Raw genomic sequence first — 22,907 nt, 5'->3', positions numbered from 1 at the left:
CATCAATACCTGGACCAAACCTGTAATAAGACATACTGCTAGAATTATTAACTGACACAATATGAACTGGACAGTTTGAACCGAAAACCAATAAAGCTAATGACTCTTCACTATGCATTACATCTCAGTAGTAATAATGATAAATTATGCATACTCTGCAGAAATGGAGGCAGAGATTTACTTCAAATCAAACAAATTGTCAAAGAAAAACATGCATTGGCCGATTATATAAAAGACAGCCAAGTACAAGCATTAATAAATTTAATGTGGAGGAAAGAAAACATGTACAGTGGTACCTCGGTTCTCGACCACAATCCGTTCCAGAAGTGTGGTCGAGAACCGATTTGGTCAAGAACCGAATTAATTTATCCCATAGGAAATAGTGGAAATGGATTTAATTGGTTCCCAGCACATTGACTTGCTGGGAACCAATTAAATCTACAGTATTTCCTCCATTTCCTATGGGATAAAGATCTGAGGGGACGGGGTGAGAGGGAATGGGAGTCGGAATCCCGACACGCCCCTCCTAGCCGCCCTCTTAACAGCTGCCCAGTCTCTGCCTTGTAACTGCTCCAAGCTGCAGGAAGGGTAGGGCTGGCTGCAATACCGGCAGCTTCGGGGGGCTCCTTTCCTCAGCGGTTCAGTTGGTTACATGCAGGCAGCTGCACCAACTTTTTCTTTCCCGGCGGCTCCGGCGGCTTCCCTTCATCACGTGACATTCCTGATGCTGCTGTTGCTCCTCGAAGGGAAGCCGCCGGAGCTGCCGCCACCAGGAAAGAAAAAGTTGGTGCAGCTGCCTGCATGTAACCAACTGAACCGCTGAGGAAAGGAGCCCCCCAAAGCTGCCGGTATTGCAGCCAGCCCTACCCTTCCTGCAGCTTGGAGCAGTTACAAGGCAGAGACTGGGCAGCTGTTAAGAGGGCGGCCAGGAGGGGCGTGTCGGGATTCTGACTCCCATTCCCTCTCACCTCATCCCCTCAGATCTTACATTTCGGATAGTAAACAAAATTTTCTGTTCAGTATCCGAATTTTTGTTCGGATACTGAAGCAAATTTTTGCAGAAAATTTTGTTCGGTATCCGAAATGTATGAAAACCAAGGTGTTCGAAAACCGAGGTACCACTGTATTTTGAAATAATGTAATAAAAAAAAAGAATAGAATGCTTGAAAGGAAAAGCATTGCACGATCAATTTCTACAAAAGATTGAGGGGAAAATGGATAAAGATAAAACTTGGCAATGGCTTACAACTAGACCATAAAAAAAGAAAGTAAAGGATTTTGGCTGCTCAAGAGCAAGCTATTTGAAGGAATGTCATCAAGGTTAGAATGGAGATATCATCACATGATTCAATTGCAGAAGGTACAGAGGCAGGAGAAATGGTAGATCATGCAAGAAGATCACACAAATTCATTATAAACAATATAACAGTTGCCAAAATGATTCACTGTAATATCGGTAAATAAGATCATGTCCAGGAATAAAAAAAAATCAATGGGAAAAAGTAGCTGAAAATGGAGCCGGTTAAGATATTATGGGATTTCTGATTACACACTTAATAACGTCTTGTCCCATAACACACCAGATTTAACTATAATTGAAAAGAAGAAATGCACTTAGTTGGCCTTCTCCAGGTCCCGTCGACTAAACAATGTCATTTGGCGGGACCCAGGAGAAGAGCCTTCTCTATGGTGGCCCCAACCCTCTGGAACCAGCTCCCCCCGGAGATTAGAACTGCTCCCACCCTCCTTGCCTTTCGTAAAGTTCTTAAGACCCATCTCTGCCGTCAGGCATGGGGGAACTGACACATCTCCCCTGGACCTATACAGTTTATACATGGTATGTTTGTGTGTATGTTTGCTTTTAATAATGGGGTTTTTAGCATTTTTGAAATTATTAGATTTGTTCTTACATTGTTCTTGTTATTGTGAGCTGCCCCAAGTCTACGGAGAGGGGCGGCATACAAATCTAATTAATAATAATAATAATAATAATAATAATAATAATAATAATAATAACAACAACAATAATAATAATAAAATGTCCACATTGACCAAGTGTCTATCTGTCAATGTCACAGCTTATATCTGCACATATACTATACCAATATCTTACAACATCCTAGATTCTTGAGAAAAACTTGATGAATATGAAAGTGAATACTACCTAAAGAATTGGAAGTTGTGATTTCATATTTTTGTATTATTATAATAATAAAAAGGAAAGGGACACTGAAATTTTCAGCTGTCCCCTCACTGATGATATCACTTATTACCCTATTTCATAAGATCTTTAAAGGCCACTTTAAAAACATGTGCAGACTCTCTTTGAAAATAATTTCTACCTCTGGTTTAGAATAATGTATGACCTAGAAACTCTGGTTGTTTTATTCTGTTTACTATCATAAGATGAAACACTTGTTTGTATAAACACAGATGACTCCACATAATAGCAGAATTTGCTGACAGAAGAAACCAACAAATTTTGGCTACTTTCTAGCAATGTTGTGAAATCAGTTAATGTTAAGAGGAAACACAATGACTGTATGTTAGGGAGGCATAACATCTGGGAGGATTGTTACTCGAAACTAGGCATAACAAAGTTAAGCTAATTGAGAAAAACTGATTTTGTTTTGAAAAATGAAGTGATGGTTTCCCCAATGGAAGTCTTGATAGAGAAAATATGTCAAAAATGAAAATGAAGTCATAAGAAAAAGATACATATGCTTTAAGAACTACCCCAGGCTAACAAGGCTAAAACTGAAAAAAAAAAAACCTATAAATGTAGGTCCCGGTTGAAAAAAAAAAAGCAAAATATTCAGGATCCTGATTATTTCAGCTTTTTAAAGAAATTATGACTTTAGCTTTTAAGATCATGAAAGAATCTAGATAACATTTGAAAGCAGTGTATTAATTTTGAGCAAAGCCTCAGAAGTTTCCTTTATATTAAAAGGAATGTAACAATCACATGATCTGAGGAAGACAATATGGCTTTTAAAAATGGACACATGGAAAACTCACTTCTAGTTTAGAAAATGGCAAAGTCCAGAATCTAAAAGAAACTGTCTGTAGCTGAATCTCAATATACAAACACACAGGTACACAGACGCAAGTATCCAGAAAATAATTAGAGTGGGAGATAAGCTATGACCACATTATACCCTCTATAAGATTCGAAACAAGTATCTCTTTATCCCATATACCATCCGTAACCTTACAAGTAAATGCGTAACACAAAAACTTTTCAATCTTCTTGTCAACAAAAATCCATAAATGATTGTCAAAACTTTGCAAAAAAAGTGTCTTATTTTAATATTGATCAAGCAGCATCTGAAGGCAGGGATTTCCCCCTGTTTTTCCCCTTCTGTACATGCGCAGAGGCCGAGTTTCCAGCAGATTCCAGAAAGGAAAGGAAAAAAGGAACAGAAAGAAGGAGGAGGAAAGGAAAGGAGGAAAAAGGGGAAGAAAAGGAAAGAAGGAAATGACAAGAAGGAAGGAAGGAAGGAAGGAAGAGAAAGGAAGAAAGAAAGAAAGAAAGAAAGAAAGAAAGAAAGAAAGAAAGAAAGAAAGAAAGAAAAAATTATAACCACAATTGAGCCCAAAATTTTGGTTGCAAGCAAGAGCATTATTAAGTGAGTTTCACCACATTTTACAAGTTGGCCATGCCCACCTGGTCACCTGACCACCAAGATATGCCCATCTGAAGCCATGGCCATCTGACCTCCAAGCCACACCCACAAAATAGGCCACACCCATAGAACTGGCAGTTTAAAAAAAGTTGGAACCTACCCCTGACCTATACAATATCCTATACTATGCTGCAGAGGTAAAAGAAGGTAGGATTGAAAGGCCACATGCTCTGCTACTATTAAAATAAAGCACATCTAATTAAAACATCTGGCAGGAAGGCAGGTGTGTATCTTTCTCAATCACTGCTAAAAGTAAACCTGTTGTTCCAACCACTGGTTTTAAAAATAAGGTTGCACAGCATGTTTTACCGCCTTGTAACCAAGAGTCTGTCACAGAGAGAAGGGTGAAAAAAAGGTAATTCCTGACCGAACAGTCCTGTAAAGCTAACAAAAGGAAATTGAGTCATGCACACATTCAGGAAAGAATAAAGGGTGGGGCACCAAACAGAGAAGGTGACTAGGAGACAACAAGGAGGTTGAGAAATTATTAAATGATTGCAGGAAATTATTGCAAAAATGGAAGGCAGACAGGGTGTAGGTTTTGGTAAAACCAGAACCCACCCCTGCAGACTTACATACTCAGTGCTTTATTGTCCTCTCTAAGCAGTTAACAAAGAATAAGCATATTGCCCCCAACAATCTGGGTCCTCATTGTACCTACCTCAGAAGGATGGAAGGTTAAGTCAACCTTGAGGCAGTCACAATTGAGCAGTGAGTTATCCCTGCAGTACTGCATTCTAACCATTGTGCCACCACAGATCTTATGGCCTTATAAAATCTGAGACTTATGCCAAGGGAATTACTAAAATAAATGTTTCCTGGCTCATTCAATGGAAAAAGGTATTTTATACAGGAAGAAAGGTGCACATTTTGACCAGGATGAAGTTTCTGTCAGCAACACCCCACACCAACAGTAGTGACAACAAAAGTGAATGGGAATTACAATCTTCCTGTGACATCAGCACCATTCATTCACATGGAACTAGCTATTTATTGTACTAGAAGAAGGAATTTTAAACACCAGTAGGCATATTTTATTTTATTGATACCTGGAAAAGACAGACTAGAGCAGGAATTAGATCATTAATCTAATCATTTCCCCTTTCACTGGGCAATTTTTATTAATGCATGATGCCACGAGATGATTTATTATGCAGACTGGTGCTGATAAGGGATGAGAAGGAGTCATCTTCTATGACTAATGGGAGCACTAGAATCTCCCTGTTCCTAATCCATTTTTTCCATCACTAAACCACACTGGCCCTAAAAGAAATGTAAATTAAAAAAACAACAACTTTCTGCTTTAAAAAGTTGCTCCATGTATATCTCTGACTGTTGTATTCAAGAATTTAAAACCCTCGGTTATATGAAGAATGGAACAAGTCTGTTTCAAAGCACTGGTTTCTTCCAAAGCTTTAATTTCTCCCAGGAACCTATGCTACCAAAAATGCACAAAGCCCTCCCAACGTTGGAATCAGCTTGCTCCAGTGGAAAAGCAAATTCCCTAATTATCATACTAGACAGGAATAAGGAGAAGGGAAAAAACAAGGACTTTTTCCCTGTCTGAAAAGTGCAATATACAGTATGTATGCAAAAATGCAAATTCTTAAAACAGACAATTGTGGAACAAGCATCTGGGAATCAAGCTTCATAAAGCGAAGGGCTGTTCCAGGAAAAACCATCTGAAAGATTCATCCCAGAATTTTTAGAACTCAAGAAGAAAATGTAGACAGTCCAAAGGAAAAGATCCTACTTTATTACACACACACACGCACACACACACACACACTTTGTTGAATCTTGGCTAACCTGTCATTTGGGGAAAGAACCATAGTTTAACCAGTCTGAAGAACATTGGCCATAGAGCAGAATATTAAAAAAATGAAAAAGGAATATGCATTTTATGTTATATTCTTAAGCTTATGAGTTGAATGAATTTGTTCCTGACTCAGTTTTCTTTTTCTGTTATTTATCATACTTCATTATTGTATTGAGGTTTTTATTGTGTTGAGTCGCTTTATGCGTGAGATGGGTAGTCATATACAATAAACCTAATGAACCAATAAAAGAATTATGCTGAATTACTTCTCAGTAGGCATCTACCTATCATAAATGAAGAACAAAGCACATTTATGACACTGAGTTTGCGAAGAATATGAGTGTTGCCGGTAACAACTCTCTACTGCTTTGCTTACTGTCTTTTTATTTACGGAAGATAGGAATAAATTACCCCAAGTTTATGAACAATGCAGGTAATTGTATGTCAGATTTATAAAGCAACAATTTGAATTGTTGACTATGGCAGTAAGGATAATCCCCTAAGTGTTCCACAGGTAAGAAACATTTTATAAATTTTTTGGTTGCAAGTCCTCAAAATGACTCAACATATGTGTTTTTATTTCTATGGTCAATAAAACTATACTGCCCTAGGGATGACACCAGTTGAAGCAGGGTGCAAAAATGAAATTTGGATTTTGAAGTTTTGAGCTCCATTCTTACAGCCCACTGGAGTAGTCCTCTTGCATGCATGGAGGATAGCTGAACACCTCTGGTGAGTTGGAGAAATGGAACTCAAATCCCAACAATCTGTTCCAGCAGGCTACCAGAACAGTTCTCTTCCATGCATAGAAGGGAGAGGAATTCAGGAAGCAGGTCTTTTGTTTCATCCCATTAATGACCTGGGGCTGTGGTGGGTTCTAAATTAGATTGCCACTGGTTTGCGCATGTGTCCCAGGCAGATGGGGGGAGCCTCCCACTGCCACTGCTACCAGTTCTAAGAACCGGTCCAAACTGGGAACAACCCACCACTGACCTGGGGGATGGTTTAATGACTACAACTGGCAACATCAGGATTGCAGACATTGAGTGCAACAGTCATGTGTGTATCTTGCTTAGCAACTACATCTCTCAACAAACAATATTCAGGGTCCCAATTGTGGTTATTAGTCAAAAACCATCTGTAGTTTACATAAAATGAATTAGAAAGAAGGAATACTAGAAAGATAAATATCTCATCTACTGATGAGAAGGCTGTGTTGCAATTCTCCTTTTGTTATTAAAAAGGTAAAATGTGGAGATGGTATTGTGACATTTGTAACACTAATTAATAATAATAATAATAATAATAATAATAATAATAATAATAATATGGTGCATAACCGCACCATTGTGCCTACTGTCCCTGTCCTACTGTCCTATTGTTCAAATTTACTTACATCTACTTTGCTTTTGTTTATGTTTATATCATACCTGTTATGTTGTACACATTTTGACAAATAAAAGAAATAAATAAATTTACATCATGTGAGTTTGTGAATTGTATTTGCAATTACATTTTCCAAACCTGGATTTGTCTCACGTATAAAATATAATTTATGGGATCAGGGACATGTTAAAAAACAGATTGCTGCGTAATATGGAAAAAAGGTGAACTGGTATATATCTAAAATACTAAGAAGACAGCATTTGTATCACAAATACCTACAGTGAACGAAATTACAGTAGAATATTAAAAGGGTAGTTAATCTATGATCTTTTCAAAACAGCCAAAGTACTATTTATTTTAAATATTTGCAAAGCTGCCTCTTGGCTTTCCCCCAATCATGATTGAGGGTTTTTTGTTGCTGTTGGATGAACACGAACTGTCTTCTAGCACATGTTAAAAGGAAAACCTCTTTTTTTAGACTGGATGCTAACTGCCCCAGACCCAGAGGGAGTTGGCCGAAGGGCAGCCTAATCAATCAATGAGTATAAATCTATATGACAACAAGGAGAATTTCACAGATGTCAATTGCTTTTGAAGTTCAAATTACTTGCCTTTCCCAGTTTATAGAATGAAACACTGAACTCTCCACCCATCCCAAAGAACTTAGAAGATGGAAAGAGAGGTGGCTGCATGGAAAGATGAAGAAAAAAGAACCATATGCAGAGATTTATTCCTTCTTAATTTGTTCTGAGAGGTGAAGGCTGGCCAAAGTCAGGAGAATATTTTTACTGCTATTTTACATAAGACTTTGAAGCTACTTGCTTGTGATTAATAGTAGTGCATTTGGTTAATTTCTGTCAAAAATATTCTGGTTTTTTTTTTTTAAAAAACCCTATTCATTCATTCATTCATTCATTCATTCATTCATTCATTCATTCATTCATTGGACTTGTATGCCGCCCCTCTCCGAGGACTTATGCCTTATCAGAAAATATGTAGAAATGGTCTTGGAAATTTAATTTTGGCTCTTGTTCAGCATTATTATATAATGACATTGGATCTTTTTTGATATCAAACAGAAAAAAGGGAGCAGAAGATTATGCTGATAAAATCTAAACAATTATTATAATTTAAAAAAAAACTGTTATAAAACAAAACTTAAGGATGTGGAATTGAGTGAAAACATAATCATTTGGTACACATTGAAAGATTTTACTTGAGGCCTGTTCCCACGGGCACTCATGATTATATGCAGACAGAGGGTATAATGTATTAGTTCAGAGACTGTACTATACAGAAGAATAAATACTAATTGCCAAATGAAATTGTATGAGATAGACATCATCTACAGTATCTTTTACATGAGGAAAGTAAGTTACCATTTTGTATTAAACATACTCAACTGCTATGGAAATGTAGTCACCCTGTTAATCATTACCTTATGACTGCAATTGGAACCAGAATTACCTTTGCTAAGTGATGCGGTCAATGTGCGCATTTCAAATAGCCCAAATTTTAATCATATGACCGTGGGGACATTATGATGATCATAAGCACAAGAACAAGTCACAAGTCACTTTTCAGAGCCTTCATAATTTCAAAGACTACTTACATAAATAGACTGTGTAACAGCAATTGCATGCCAAATCAAATATTCTATAGATTATCATATTTTTGGAGTATAAGATGCACTGGAATATAAGACGCACCTTAGTTTTCGGGAAGGAAAAATAGGAGAAAAAAATCTGCCTACTAGGTATTCATCTAGCTAAAGTTCTTAGTCTGATCAGCTTCAGCACATTATTTCATCCCCTGGTTGGGCTTTTAAAAAACATACTTTGTAGAGAGTAACCACGAAAGAGCTTGCAAACTGGTAAGAGCAGGGAACATTGTAGCACCTCGTTAGGGCTGAAAAGAAACACATTTGGACCAAAAAGAGCAATGAAAAAAGCCTGCAAAGACTTAGGGCTTGGAAAACATTCTTCGCAGAGAGTAACAATGAAAGAGCCTGCAAGGTAAAAGCTGAAAACATTGTTAGCACCTCGTTAGGGCTGAAAAGAAAGCTTCCAAAAAAGCTACTTTCAGAATGTAAGATGCACCTAAATTTTCAGCCTCTTTTAGGGAGGAAAAAGGTGTGTCTTACACTACGAAAAATACGGTAGTTAAAAACAAAACAAGACAATTAAGATAGTTCATCAGAAACAGTCAATTGTAAGTGAAAATTCTTGTGGTAATGAAATGTTCATTGAAAATATACTTTTTGTCTCCTTAAAGTATTTTAAGTATTTCAAGTAACTAATATTCTAGGCATTTTGAGAGATTTTTGCATATTAATATATTATTTTAATGTATAAATTAGGTAAATATGTTTTTTAAGGAATGTCAATTTTTTTTGTTTCACATTCAATCCTTCAAGAAGTATTTAATATGTTTTTATAGATTATGTATAAATTATATCTCTACTAAATATTCCCTGAGGAGCTGCTTAGTCAGTCTTTTCAAGTTTTCAAATGATCTGATTCTAGAAATTTATACATTAAAATTTTTCAACTGGTTTTTTAAATAGAATTCAACATTAATGCACTTCGGAAATTATCATGTTAGTATGTTGAAAGAAAGAACCAAGTTCAATCAAATTACAAGGTCTTTTATTATTCCATGCCTTAAAATAATTTTTATTAGTTTATCCCCTGCAGCTCTTCAAAATAATACTCAGAAGATCTGTTATACAAGAGCAAAGCAGAATATGTTCAACTAACTAAAACTGTTTCATTCGAAAATGAATAGGTTTCAATTTTACATAATCTGGATGTTGCAAAGATATGTACAGTCAAAAATAACAATGAATGAATTTTGAACATTGATATGCAAAATAATGGAAGGAATTATTTAAACTGATTTTTTATTATTTATTAATTTAATCTTTTGATCTCACAATTATTAAATTATGCTCGACTCCAATTACACAAACTGGGGTCTTTTAAAGAACTTTTCACTGTTATATTATTTATTATTTTTCCTTTTAAACTATATATTTATTTAGGTGATATATTTTATTTGCATGTCACAATTATATGTTACTTGTATGTATGTTAAAATGTTATTTATAATTATGAATGATTACCAAGTCCAGGTCAATTCCCGGAATTCAGACTGAAATTTTATTTCAGAGCAATATCACTTAGCCTGTTCATTGACATTCAATGTTGGTTATGTTTAAGCCAAAGCAACAGATGTTCATATAATTGTTTGACTGACAAAAGCACATTGACACTCATGAACCCCTAGTAAAGAAGTGTGGCAGGGATTTTTAAACCTGACAGAATCGTGACAAATGAATGAATTGTCACATGAATTGGGGCAATAAATAAGAGATTAAATAAAGAATGAAAAATTGATTATTTATTGTTGATACATCTTTTCATCATGGTGGCATAAATCATACTTTGTTCTTCTATTCACCCCACCCCCCCATAACTATCACCTTCTAAGATAGATTGGGCCGAGAGAGAAGAACTGGCCCTAAATCATTCAGAATTTCTATTTCATATGGCAAATATATAAATTGGGACATCTTTCAAAACTTGTTCTGAGCCTTACACTCTGCTTCGCACAGTCCACTGAAGATTTACCCAAGCAAAGCAGAACAAATCCCATTCTGCTTGCACAATCCTTTAAAAAAACTACCCAACTGTTCTCACCCAAGTTGCTTACCATGACTGACAGACAGCTGAAGTTGAGGTTTGAGATTTATCAATTCGGAAATACAGGAGCCATTTTGTTAACTTAAGTTTTAAAGTCTGTTTGAATATTGTTCACAACTTCTGTTTCTGTATTTCATCCAGGATTTTCTTCTAACAGCTCTGTATAAGAGATACAGAGCATGACAAGCAATATTTTAAGAGATAGTTTGTTAGAATTTAATGGACCCAAATAAAATCTTATATATTAATTAGGGCCACAGGAGAATGCCCACACCTGATACTAAATGTTATTAATTGGGCTACCAATTGTTCCTCGTTCCCTAATGAATGACAAAGTAGATATTGAACTATCTCTGGACTTTTAACTTATTTTTTTTCATTAATGTATCTTACATAAATGCCCATGGCCTGGTTTGAATTGGCTTTCCTATTCGTTAGTATTCCCTGGACAATAACTAAAATTATTTCTTCTTCTGAGAATTTCAAAATGAGGCTTCAATTATGGGAAATTGTGTAAGAACTCTAGATTGGTTGAACAAATGTTGCTGAAGCAAGTAGTCAAAGGAGACAAGTCTCAAGTCTCCTGAAAGACACACTAATGCTTAATTCCATGAGAGATCGCTGACAGTCCATTTAACATGATCTTTGTACAAAATCAACATTTTTACATTTTCATACCTGAACATGAGACAAGGCGTTCCTTAGAATAGACCATTCATTCATCTCCTCCAATTCTCCTCAATTTACCATAAGAAAACAACCATGTATATTTAAAAATCCAATACAGGTAACCCTGAACTTCGACCGCATTTGAGCCCAAAATTTATGTTGCTAAGTGAGACATTTGTTAAGGAAATTTTGCTCCATTTTATGACGTTCCTTGCCCCAGTTGTTAAGTGAATCACTGCAGTTGAAAGTTAGTGACATGATTCTGGTATGAATCTGGCTTCTCCGTTGACTTTGCTTGTCAGAAGATGTCAAGATGGGATTCACAGGACCCTGGAAAATGGCAACTGTCAGAAACATGAGCCAATTGTCAAATGTCTGAATTTTGATCACTTGAATGTGGGGATGCTGCAGAGTGTGAAAAATAGCCGTAAGTGGTTTTTTTCAGTGCCATTGTAACTTGGAACGGTCACTAAACTAACTGTTGTAAGTCAAGGACGACCTGTTGATCCTGTTATTGCTTCTCTCTTTTCCATCACAGGGAGTATTTTTACAAGGATCCTGAAAACATTTTTATCCCTCACAGAGGGTAGCACTTTTATGACAAGGGGGTCCAATGAGACCACTGCGTGCCCTTCTGCTAAGAGCACGCAAACGGTCAGATGGCCCCAACAACTCCTTAATGATCCTCTGTCAGTGCAGTCAGGCTCTAGGACAGTGATGGCAAGCCTTTTTTCCCTCGGGTGCCAAAAGAGTGTGCGTGCCTGCTATCACACATGTGTGAGTGCCCACACCCATAATTCAATGCCTGTGGAGGGCGAAAACAGCTTCCCCCACCCCATGGAGGCTCTCAGGAGGCCAGAAACGGCCTGTTCACCAACTTCTGGTGGGCCCAGTAGGCTCAAGTTTTGCCCTCCCCAGGCTCCAAAGGCTTCCCTGGAGCCAGGGGAAGGTAAAAACGCCCTCCCTCATTCCCCCGGAGGCTCTTTGGAAAACAAAAGCACCCTCCCAGAGCCTCTGTGCAAGCCAAAAATTAGCTGGCCGGCACACACATACATGCTGGAGCTGAACTAGGGCAATGGCTCGTGTGCAGGGGTGGGTTACTGCCCGGACGGGGTGAACGCAGTGGGATAGCGAAAATGAAGCTCCACCCCAGAGCATCCAATTTGCACTGAAAGATGTTGAAAGAAAATGCAGGGCATCCTGCATAAACCACTCCCACGGTGTGGTAGTATAAATTTTGGTAGCCCTTCACTGCTCGCGTGCCAGCAGATATGGCTCCTCGTGCCACCTGTGGCACCGTGCCATAGGTTTGCCATCACTGCTCTAGGTTGAGATAGTAACAAGCTACATGGGTTTTTTCAACTCTTTTAGGGTTTGACTCTTTACTGTCAAGGCCAAATGGAGCAGGAGACAGACCACCAAATGCACCTCATTTGATGACTAGAAGCACCTGGGTTTTGTTCAGTTGTGCCACTAATCCTTTCATGCTTTCCTTTCCAACTCCAAAGGCTGTAAAGCTATATTTATAGGAGCAGATGTAAGGAATTCCAAACAATTAGACGTGGAAACATTATGGTGCAGAAATATCTTTAAAACAAATGGCTCACTTAAGTACTTTCTGATCCAACAGGACAGAAAAACAACTAGAAAATATAAATCATACACAATGAACGGCCTTCCCGATGAAACAACTGTATCTAATGGCTTTGGGAGTAAGCTTTATTTACTTCTCAGTAATCACACACAAGATCGGGCTATAAAAGTTGTCAGTCTAGCAATGAATCGCCTTAAGAATTACCATCATAGGTTGAGCTTGGGCTATGCTAGAAGGATCGGTTTGTTTCTAAACATGCTTGACAAGATGTCTCAATAGAGTATAATGTTCCTCTGTGAGCTGTCATCATCTGTCTATTATTATGCACGCTCCACTCAGAGACTTGATACCAAAGAGCTGCTCTGACCAAGCTAAACCACCTATCAGTCATTTCATGGGGGGAAAAAGGTCCAGAATATTATGTTTACTAATACTGAAACACTGAAACACTGTCTCCGGGAGACAGTGGAGAATAGAGGGTGGCCTGAGGTGAAATGGTCCATGGGGCTGCGGGGAGTTAAGCATGACTTAGCAACTGAACAACAACAAAGACTAAAATAGCTAAAGGTAACACAGGTAGTTCTTGGGTTATGACATCAACTGGGACCAGGATTGTCTGGTCTGTCTGTCTGTCTGTCTGTCTGTCTGTCTGTCTGTCTGTCTGTCTGTCTGTCTATCTATCTATCTATCTATCTATCTATCTATCTATCTATCTATCTATCTATTTATTAGATTTATATGCCGCCCCTCTCCGCAGTCTGGGGCGGCTAACAACAATAATAAAACAGCATATGACAAATCTAATATTAAAATAATTAAGAAACCCTTATTAAAAACCAAACATACAGACAAATATACCATGCATAACTTGTATGGGCCTGGGGGGAAAGGAATATCTCAATTCCCCCATGCCTGACGACAGAGGCTCACTAAATGGTGTGGATGTAAAGCACAATGATAAGTGACTGCATCACTTAGCACCAGTAATTTATTTATTTATTTATTTTTTTATTAGATTCGTATGCCTCCCCTCTCTGGAGACTCAGAGCGGCTCACAACAACAAAACAGTACAAATCCAATGGTTAAAACAATTTAAAACCAATGGTTAAAACAATATAAAAAACAACCATACATCTCATACAAATCATACATAAAGCGGAAACAACCCAGGGGAATCAATTTCCCCATGCCTGACGGCAGAGGTGGGTTTTAAGGAGTTTGCGAAAGGCAAGGAGGGTGGGGGCAATCCTAATCTCTGGGGGGAGTTGATTCCAGAGGGTCAGGGCTGCCACAGAGAAGGCTCTTCCCCGGGTCCCTCCAGACAACATTGTTTTGTCGACGGGACCCGGAGAAGGCCAACTCTGTGGGACCTAACCGGTCGCTGGGATTCATAATCTCAGCAGCCCCATTGGTAGTGTAACCACAAGGCAGGATTTCCAAACAAGAACAGCTGGGTTTGGGAGAGATCAGTGGAAGTCTTAGGAGAACTAATGGAAGGGCACATGAATTGGGGAAGGTCAGGGGAGGGCTTAATACACAGGCACAGAAAGACTGGGAAGGGATGGATGGCTTGGCAAAGGTATAACCAATGGGAGGCCATGGGAAGTTGGAACTGCCAGAGTGACTTCTCGACCTTCCCAAATGGCTTCCTCACTTTGTAGGACGTTGGCAGGGAAAGCTGCAAATGGAGAGTATGTAACATGGGATGGTGCAACTTTTGTAAGTGTGAGCTGGCTGTCAAGTGTCCAAATTATGACCATGTGACTGCAGGGGCACTGAGACAGCAGGAATTTTGAGGACCAGTTACAACTACCAGTTGTACCATTGCAACTTTGAATGGTAGCTGAAACAGGGGTTGGTAAGTGAGGACTACCTGTAGAAGACAAGGATTGAATAAATTTGATACATTTGTCCTTCACCAAAGATACAAAATTACAAATTACAAATTACAAGCCTCTATGTTGGTTGAGGCAGGCAGGATTCCGTTAGGTACCATTTGTTGGGGGTCAAGGGAAAGGATTCCCATGGACAATTGGTGGGCCACTGTGTGACACAGAATGCTGGACTCAATGGGCTTTGGCCCAATTCAGCATGACTCTTCTTATGTTCTTATATCTACCACGGAGAAAGAAACACCAGCATTTGATAACTATTATTACCAAGTCAGTTTCTATCACACATAATTGAATAACCATATATTTACAAAGTAATGTTAACAGATTATAACTTCTTGCAATATTGTTTCTACCCATGGGGAAATATGTTGCCTACAACCAATTGGTTCACATAGATTTAAAGGAAGTAAACACAACTGTTCCACTGTGGCTAATGTTCACTTCTTCTAAGTATGTTAGAGAAATCTGTCAAAGTTTATTTCCCAAGTGAAACAGAGGGATCCACCCAAGCGGATGAAGATGAATGAACATATAACCCAAAGATTCTGTTGTGGTTCATTTTGAAATAGATCTTAGATCTTAGTAATATCCAGAGAGGGGAAAGTACACATTCCACAGAACAACTGAACACTAAATTCTAGACTGGAGAATAAATATTCTCCCAAAGTAGTAAATATTGAAAACCAGTCCTTGATGCATAAATTTATTTCCAACGCTATTAAATTCCGTAGAAACAGAAATTTGGTATAATTCTATAACGCTAAAGGCTCTTCCTCCAACTGAGGGTCCAAACCTCATTGCAATAAATAATGTACTGAAGTTTACATTCCAAGCACATGGCAACTATTTCCTAAAACAGCATTCCTATTTGGAATAGCAATTTCAAAGTTGTGTTTAAGGACGATAACGCCTTTGAAGTAATATGGCTTGCTGAAATTTTCATATGACCTAGCAAAACAACTTGAGAACAGCTGTTCGGTTATTTTGATATGTTAGGCTTGCATAAAACAAACCAAAGTTTGGATATTTATTCAACCTTGTCATCAGAGCAGCCATTTGTCTTTTTTCATAAAGCAAGGTTGTTGGGGTTTTTTTTAATGCTTCAGGACAATGACAAAATGTTACATTCTGCAAACAATGGCAGTGTACAAAAACAGTGTTTGAACTTCCTGGGGTCCCAAAATATCAAAACAAGAAATTCAAAGTATCTGAATCGTGGATGTTTAACCGCCAGTAAAATAAACATGTCCCTTAAAGCAAAGTCTAGGATTCTTCCTAAGTAGTAACATATGACTTTTCTGGAAATAGATTTTCTCTCTCTCCCACCACCCCACACTGGAAGAATACGGTTGGACAGGTATATGACATCTTTTGCCAACTGGATGGGGTGGGAGGGAATGGGGTGAACCTATTCAAAAGTCATTAAGGGAAAACCAGACAAAGACATTTAGGGTTTATACTGCCTCCAGTATCAGAAGTCTTCCATTTATATTGACAGTCTAAATCCACAGTTGCTTTCCACCAGTTTTAGGAAGAACTGTAAAAGTTCCATAAGATCAGAGCATCTGTGTGGAGTCTTGTGCCAGAAAGGGAGTGGCATTGTTTTTAAAATAACTACTGTCAACTATGTAACCACACTGCCATAGGAGAGGGAAAAAAGGGTGTTAGTGAAAGATCAGAACACACACAGGATGGCATTGCTGTATCAGGTTGGCAATAAAACCCTGTCTTTACCTTCATTGTTAATAATTAGGAGCACACCCAGTTACTCACTCCCCTACCAGTCACTCATTGTGGCACCTGCTCTCCGAGACAATCTCCCTCTTGCTCTGACTGGCCCCAACCCTGTTGATGTTTAAAAAGGAATTAAAATCCTGTCTTTTTCCTCTGGTGCTGTGATTGGGGTGTCCCACTGAAAGAAAGAACGGACTGTGGCTTACATTCATTTTAATTGAATTGTCTATTTGTTTTTGCTTGTTTTTGGTTTGCTGCAACTCTCCTAGAATCAGAAACTGGGACAGCCAAATAAGCAAGCATATTTTAAAATAAATATATGTAATTCTTATATATCTTTATATATATATATAAGACACGGTGGCTCAGTGGCTAAGGCTCTGCGCTTGTTGATCAGAAAGGTCGGCAGTTTGAATTCCTAGCGCCACGTAATGGAGTGAGCTCCCGTTACTTGTCCCAGCTTCTGCCCACCTAGCAGTTCGAAAGCACATAAAAAATGCAAGTAGAAAAATAAGGAACACCTTTGGTGGGGAGGTAACAGCATTAAACCCACCACATGACCATGGAGACGTCTTCGGATAGTGCTGGCTCTTCAGCTTTGAAACAGAGATGAGCACTGCCTCCTAGAGCCGGGAACGACTAGTACGTATGTGCAAGGGAACCTTTACCTTTTTAATTCTTAGGCAACTGATGCACATCAAAGAGGTTTGGAGAATACAAACAAAAAACAGGAGAATTGCTTATCATGTGCTATTTGGAAATTCGATGTAGTGGTTAAGGCATTAAGGTAGAAACCAGCAGACTGGGAATTCACCTTAGGCATGAAGCCAGCTAAGATTATCTTGAGCTGGTCTCTATTTCTCAGCTCTAGAAGGAAAGCATTGGCAAACCACTTCTGAAAAATCATGCCAAGAAAACTGCAAGGGATTTATCCAGGCAGTCTTTAAGAAACAAACATGGTTGAATGGAAGGGTGGGGGGAATAATCAGTATAGAATCAAGCCAAGATCAAAGAGTATGCAAATGTTTAGTGTTGAGCTGTTTCAAGTGTGAAACTTCATAAAATATCTTGGATTGAGTGCAAAGCTTTTTTCCTCCCAAGTGCAACATGGGCTGGATATACTGAACTGAAAACCAAGCTGTTCCAAAAGCAAAGTTATTTTCAAATATTTCCAGAATATTTCAGGACAGCTCATCTGGTGCAATTTGTGATTTAATTTAAATAAACAATCCTTTGATTTGTATAAAATACCAGTTAAGAGGCTCTTATCACAGAATGATCCCATTCTTTCATGGAAGAAGACAGTACAAGCAGTCCTTGATTTACTATCATTCGTTTAGTGACCATTCAAGGTTATAGTGGCACAGTCGGGGGGAAATGACTATTGACTCTTTTTCATATGCCTAGTGCAGTGGATCAAAATTTGGATGCTTGACAAATGGCATGTATACAGTACATGACAGTTGCAGTGGCCCAGGATCATGTGATCACCTTTCGTGATCTTCTGACAATCAAAATCAATGGGGAAGTGAGATTTGCTTAACCCTGTTACTAACAATTGCAGCGACAGTGGCAAAAGAGATCATAAAATGAAGCAAAAAACTTACTTAACAACTATCTTGCTCAGTAATTGAAATTTTTGACTCAATTGCGGTCGTACATTGAGAAGTATCTGTACTGCATAGGTCAATGGACAAAAGCATTTATGCTTTTCTTTAAAAAAACAAACAAACATATTCCTAATATAAAAAAAAGTTTGTTGTAAGGAAGTATGTTGATTTAACACAACCTTTGATACTGTCAGTCAGTTGTCCACATTTGACCCCCGCTATGTGCTGGTACTATAGCTATCAGATCCCCAAAAAGCATAATGTTCCAATATTAAACATCTTCATTTGAACAATATATTCTTATGGGTTGTTAGGAAAACTGGAATTTATGATTCTAATGGTTCTGGACAGGTTGGAGAAGAACATCCTAAACTGCATCTACAAGTGATACATATAGAAAAATTTGCTCACAGTTATATTTCCCTACCTACATTATCATTTGACAAAGGAATCTTTAACATTAAATACGATGGGGGGAAATCTAATGGGTGTGTATCTTTTTCTCTTTCAATTGAGATGAGATTCTTTGGCCATGGTGTTTTAAAAATTAGCAATCTGCCCAAAGTCTTTATTATTTCTTTACTGGGTTTAAATTCTCCTGAAAGTTATGGGTACACATTTTAAACTTATTCTGTCCTTATCAGAGATACTGTATGTGAGTTCTGATTAAGCAGCTCAGGAAATGGCATTGTTCTATATAACAAGTCCTGGAAATAGTCCTATTTTAGAATCCCAACACTGAAAAAAACTTTTAAGCTATATCTCAGTAAACCCTTGGCTAAATATAGAAAACCAACTTCCTATATGGGCCATATGTGAGGTGTTATCTCTTTCTACAAAATGTTTTCATTTACCCTTTGCTTCTTCACTAATTCTTCTGATTATTTGGAGGACGTAGCCGGCCAGTCTACTCTTTCCCTGAAATACAAATCAGGGACTATATTCAATGTTATTCATATAAGGTTTCATATAAGGTTATTTTCTTTCTCCTTCCTCTACAGCTTTCCACCTGCCTTGACTCTGCTCCAAGAGATACCCCTCATTCTTCTAGAACACATGTGTGGCACCAGGGGTGGGCAGCAGGCAGGACGGGGTGGAATGCAGTTCCACCGGCGGAAATGAAGCTATGTGGCCAGCTTCAGCTTACGCCCCCTCCTACCATCCTCCTCCTCCTCCTCGGAAAGCGGCAGGGAGACCAGCACCGGCAGGAGTTGCAGGGGGCCCATTTCCTCCCCCCTCTTTTCTCAACAGCTGATCGGCACCCATTCGCCTAGCTACCCAGCCTGAGGGGGGGGGGCGACCCAGGAAGGAGAGCGCAGGAAACGCAAAGCAAATTGTCACTGGTGAGGTTGTAAGTTGAGGACTTAACAGTTCACTTACACGATGATGATCGTTCAAGCCACTCCCACCTGGTCATATGGCCGGCAAGCCATTCCCACCCAGTCACATGACCATCAATCCACACCCACAAAATAAGCCATACCCACAGTGTGGCAGTAAAAATTTTGGCTGCCCATTACTGTGTGACACCTATGGATTTGCAATGAGAACGTTTTTTTCTACTTTAGTCTACAATTCATATATATATATTATTTATCAGATTTATATGGCTACCCATCTCAGAACAGTGTACAGCCAAAAAAAAAAAAGGATCACATATCCTGAAACCATTATAAATCATAAATACATTCTATCCCACAACCTCAGAGAAAATAGCACGTAGTTTCCCACTCAAAGAAAAAAAAAGCACATCAAATATGCAAAAGTTTAAGGGAAATTTTAGGGTGCTTTGGGTAACTGCAAATATTTAAATCTATTAAAACACACAAAAAATTGGTGTTGAAACATTAGTATCTGAATAGTACAAGTGTTAAGCTGTTCCTTAAAGTAGCTGTGAAATTTCATAGCTGAGAATTACTTTCCCTGCTGGATGTCACTTGTCACCAAATGTTAACGCAGGTGGCCAACTCACCCAAACACAAATGTTTCTCACTGGAAAATTGTTATAGTTGGTATGTTCTTCAATTGTGGTGTGCATTAGAATTTTGCGTTGACAATGTTTTCCACTTGATCAATTTTATGCATCAGGTTCCAGGGTTCACTTATCTGGATATTACCGGTACTTCAGAAAACAGTTAGGATGCCTGCTCCAGCATTGGGATTCTAAACTTTGGAGCCTGTCTTACATCACAGGGACAGTTCTGCATGTGAACTCCAACACGAGTGGATTTACTTTTACAATCTTCCTGGCAGCGTTTTTTGCTACACCTGCCTTATGGATCAAGGTTAAGGACTCAATGAAGTAGGTTGAGCTGAAAAGTCAGATCCAGTCTCCTGCGGCCTGAGCAAAATGGACAATATCAAGAATCCAGCTTAGGTTGGGAACTCCCATTACTTGCTAGCATTCACTTTTTAATTGCACAAAAAGATAGGAGACATTCTTCCAATTTTTTTCCATGCAAGGAAAATTCTTTAAAATAAAGCGAGAGTGCAAGAAGTACCATGTCCCCCGTTTTCTTTCCAAAGTATAAAAGAATATTAGAGGCTGGACTGTACAAAGGACTTCTAAGAGCTGCTCTACAAAGTGTATTAATATAAACCAAATACAATTAATGCATAACTTAAAACCATTCTCTCAGTGACATTGAAATACCAATGACATAGAAAAAGTGACTTGCGACCATTTTTCTCACAATTGTTGTAGCATCTTGATAGTCACATGACCAAAATTTGGACATTTGGCATATGTTTATGAAGACTGCAGTGTCCAGGGGTCATGAGATTTCTTTTGCAATTTTCTGACAAGCAAAGTCAGTGAGCAAGCTAGATTCACTTAACAACCATGTTACTAACTTAACAATTGCAGCAATTCACTTAATAACCGTGGCAAGAAAGGCACTAAAATGGGGCAAAACTCACTTAACAACTGTCTTGCTCACCAACAGAAATATTGGGCTCATTTGTGGTTATAAGTCGAGGATTACTTGTACTGTACTTTTTTTCAAACCATTAAAGCAGATTTTTCTTCTGCAAGATTAAGGTGACTCTTTTAAACATTGTCCACAATTATCTGCACACCAAGACAACTAGACCCAAAAACAGATTTTTTCCAAACGCCATCACTCTACTAAACAAATAATTCCCACACTGTCAGACTTTCTACTAAATCTGCACTTCTATTCTACTAGTTTTTCTCATCATTCCTATCACCCATTTCCTCCCATGTTGACTGTATGGCTGTAACTTGTTGCTTATATCCTAAGATTGTTATTAATATTGCTTCTTCGTTGCTTATTGACCCCTATGACAATCATTAGGTGTTGTACCACATGATTCTTGACAAATGTATATTTTATTTTATGTACGCTGAGAGCATATGCACCAAGACAAATTCCTTGTGTGTCCAATCACACTTGGCCAATAAAATTCTATTCTATTCTATTCTATTCTATATGCACACCTAAAAAATATTTCATCAGTGCTGAAACTGCCAGTGAAACAAAGCGGCTGTGACTTTATATTCTTCAGAAGGGTGTAAGGATAGGCTTCAAAGCAACGGTATAATCCCAATAAATTTAAATAGAGGTCACACAATGATGCCCTTGGGGAAATTTCTCCTTCAGAAACATACTTCTGAAATTTCTGCTCTAATACAGCTAAGAACACTCGACTGATCAAGTCAAACACTACCTGAACAGGAAATATTTGTTCCTCCTAAAAATATGGGAGTTCAAAATTTAGCTTATTTCTTTTGTTTCACCCAGTTCGTAAAAACTACCAGTATACTGCAACTAAATTAGGTGAGTAAACATAAAAGCACGAGGTAAAGGGAACATTCTATTTAATCAAAAATAATCATGCCAAAGAAAAACCATTGTGAAAGTTCACTGTTGTCACTCTGCTTAAACCAAAATGACTAGTGTTGGAAATTCTGAGGTTTACCTATTATTTTTGCAGTTCATTCTGCAATCAAATAGCTCAAGGCAACCTGAGAGGCAACTGCGAATTAAACTCTGCTACTTCTCTTGAGCAGCTCTTTTCAGGGTATGCTGCCAATTAGGATTGAGAAACTTTTTTTTTCCACGCAATAAAATATGTGATATTTCTTGGCGTACTTTTTATATCAATCACCTGGCAATTATTTCTTATACCTGCATTAGAAACTTAGAAAACTCCAAAGCGTTGCTTATCTGGCATCTTAACAGAGATGTTCTAGGCGCAGTACTAATAATCATGCACAATGGCTTAGATAACTTCATAAGTGAATTCATAAGAGCAGGATGGGATACAACAGTTCTGCAAATCCCGGAGGTTTCATCTTTTGCCTCTGGACTTAGAGAAATAAGGCATGAAGGACAAGTTCTATGATGGTATACATCCTAAATACAGGTTATACAGTATCTTGATCATCTCCTGAATTCTAAGTTTATTTATTTTCTCTTTGTTTTGAAAAAAGAACAGGTACCATTTTAGTAAATGGTGACCAAACCAAACCCTTTCCCCTATGTATTTGAGTCTGCAAATTAATGGAAACAATAAGAATCGCTTGCAGTTGGGCAGCATTTATGTTTAATAAATGAAATTATCTAATGGCAATAACAATTTCATTTCAGGATGCAAATTTTAATTCTTTTAGGTATAGTCTTCAAAACAAAATAAATAAATAAATGCAGATTGCCAAATTTGTTCAATAAAACCAATCAAAAGAATGACAGGATTAAGTTTGCATTGTGAATACAGTCATTTTTAGACCTTCCAGAGTCACTTAGGTGGGATGGGCAGTTTAGGAATTTTAAAATACCCAACAAC

General features: G+C 38.1%; 1 protein-coding gene across 2 annotated transcripts in view; it reads right to left on the bottom strand.

Annotated features, from left to right (window-relative positions):
* The window catches only part of BAIAP2 (BAR/IMD domain containing adaptor protein 2), a 196,009-nt gene that overhangs the window by 61,033 nt on the left and 112,069 nt on the right, over window positions 1-22,907 (bottom strand). The gene's annotated exons all lie outside the window — the stretch shown is intronic.

Source organism: Erythrolamprus reginae, chromosome 2 (assembly GCF_031021105.1).
Source record: "Erythrolamprus reginae isolate rEryReg1 chromosome 2, rEryReg1.hap1, whole genome shotgun sequence".
Lineage (NCBI taxonomy): Eukaryota > Metazoa > Chordata > Lepidosauria > Squamata > Dipsadidae > Erythrolamprus > Erythrolamprus reginae.
The sequence above is the reverse complement of the archived record's forward strand: the minus strand, read 5'-3'. Positions and strand labels throughout refer to the sequence as shown.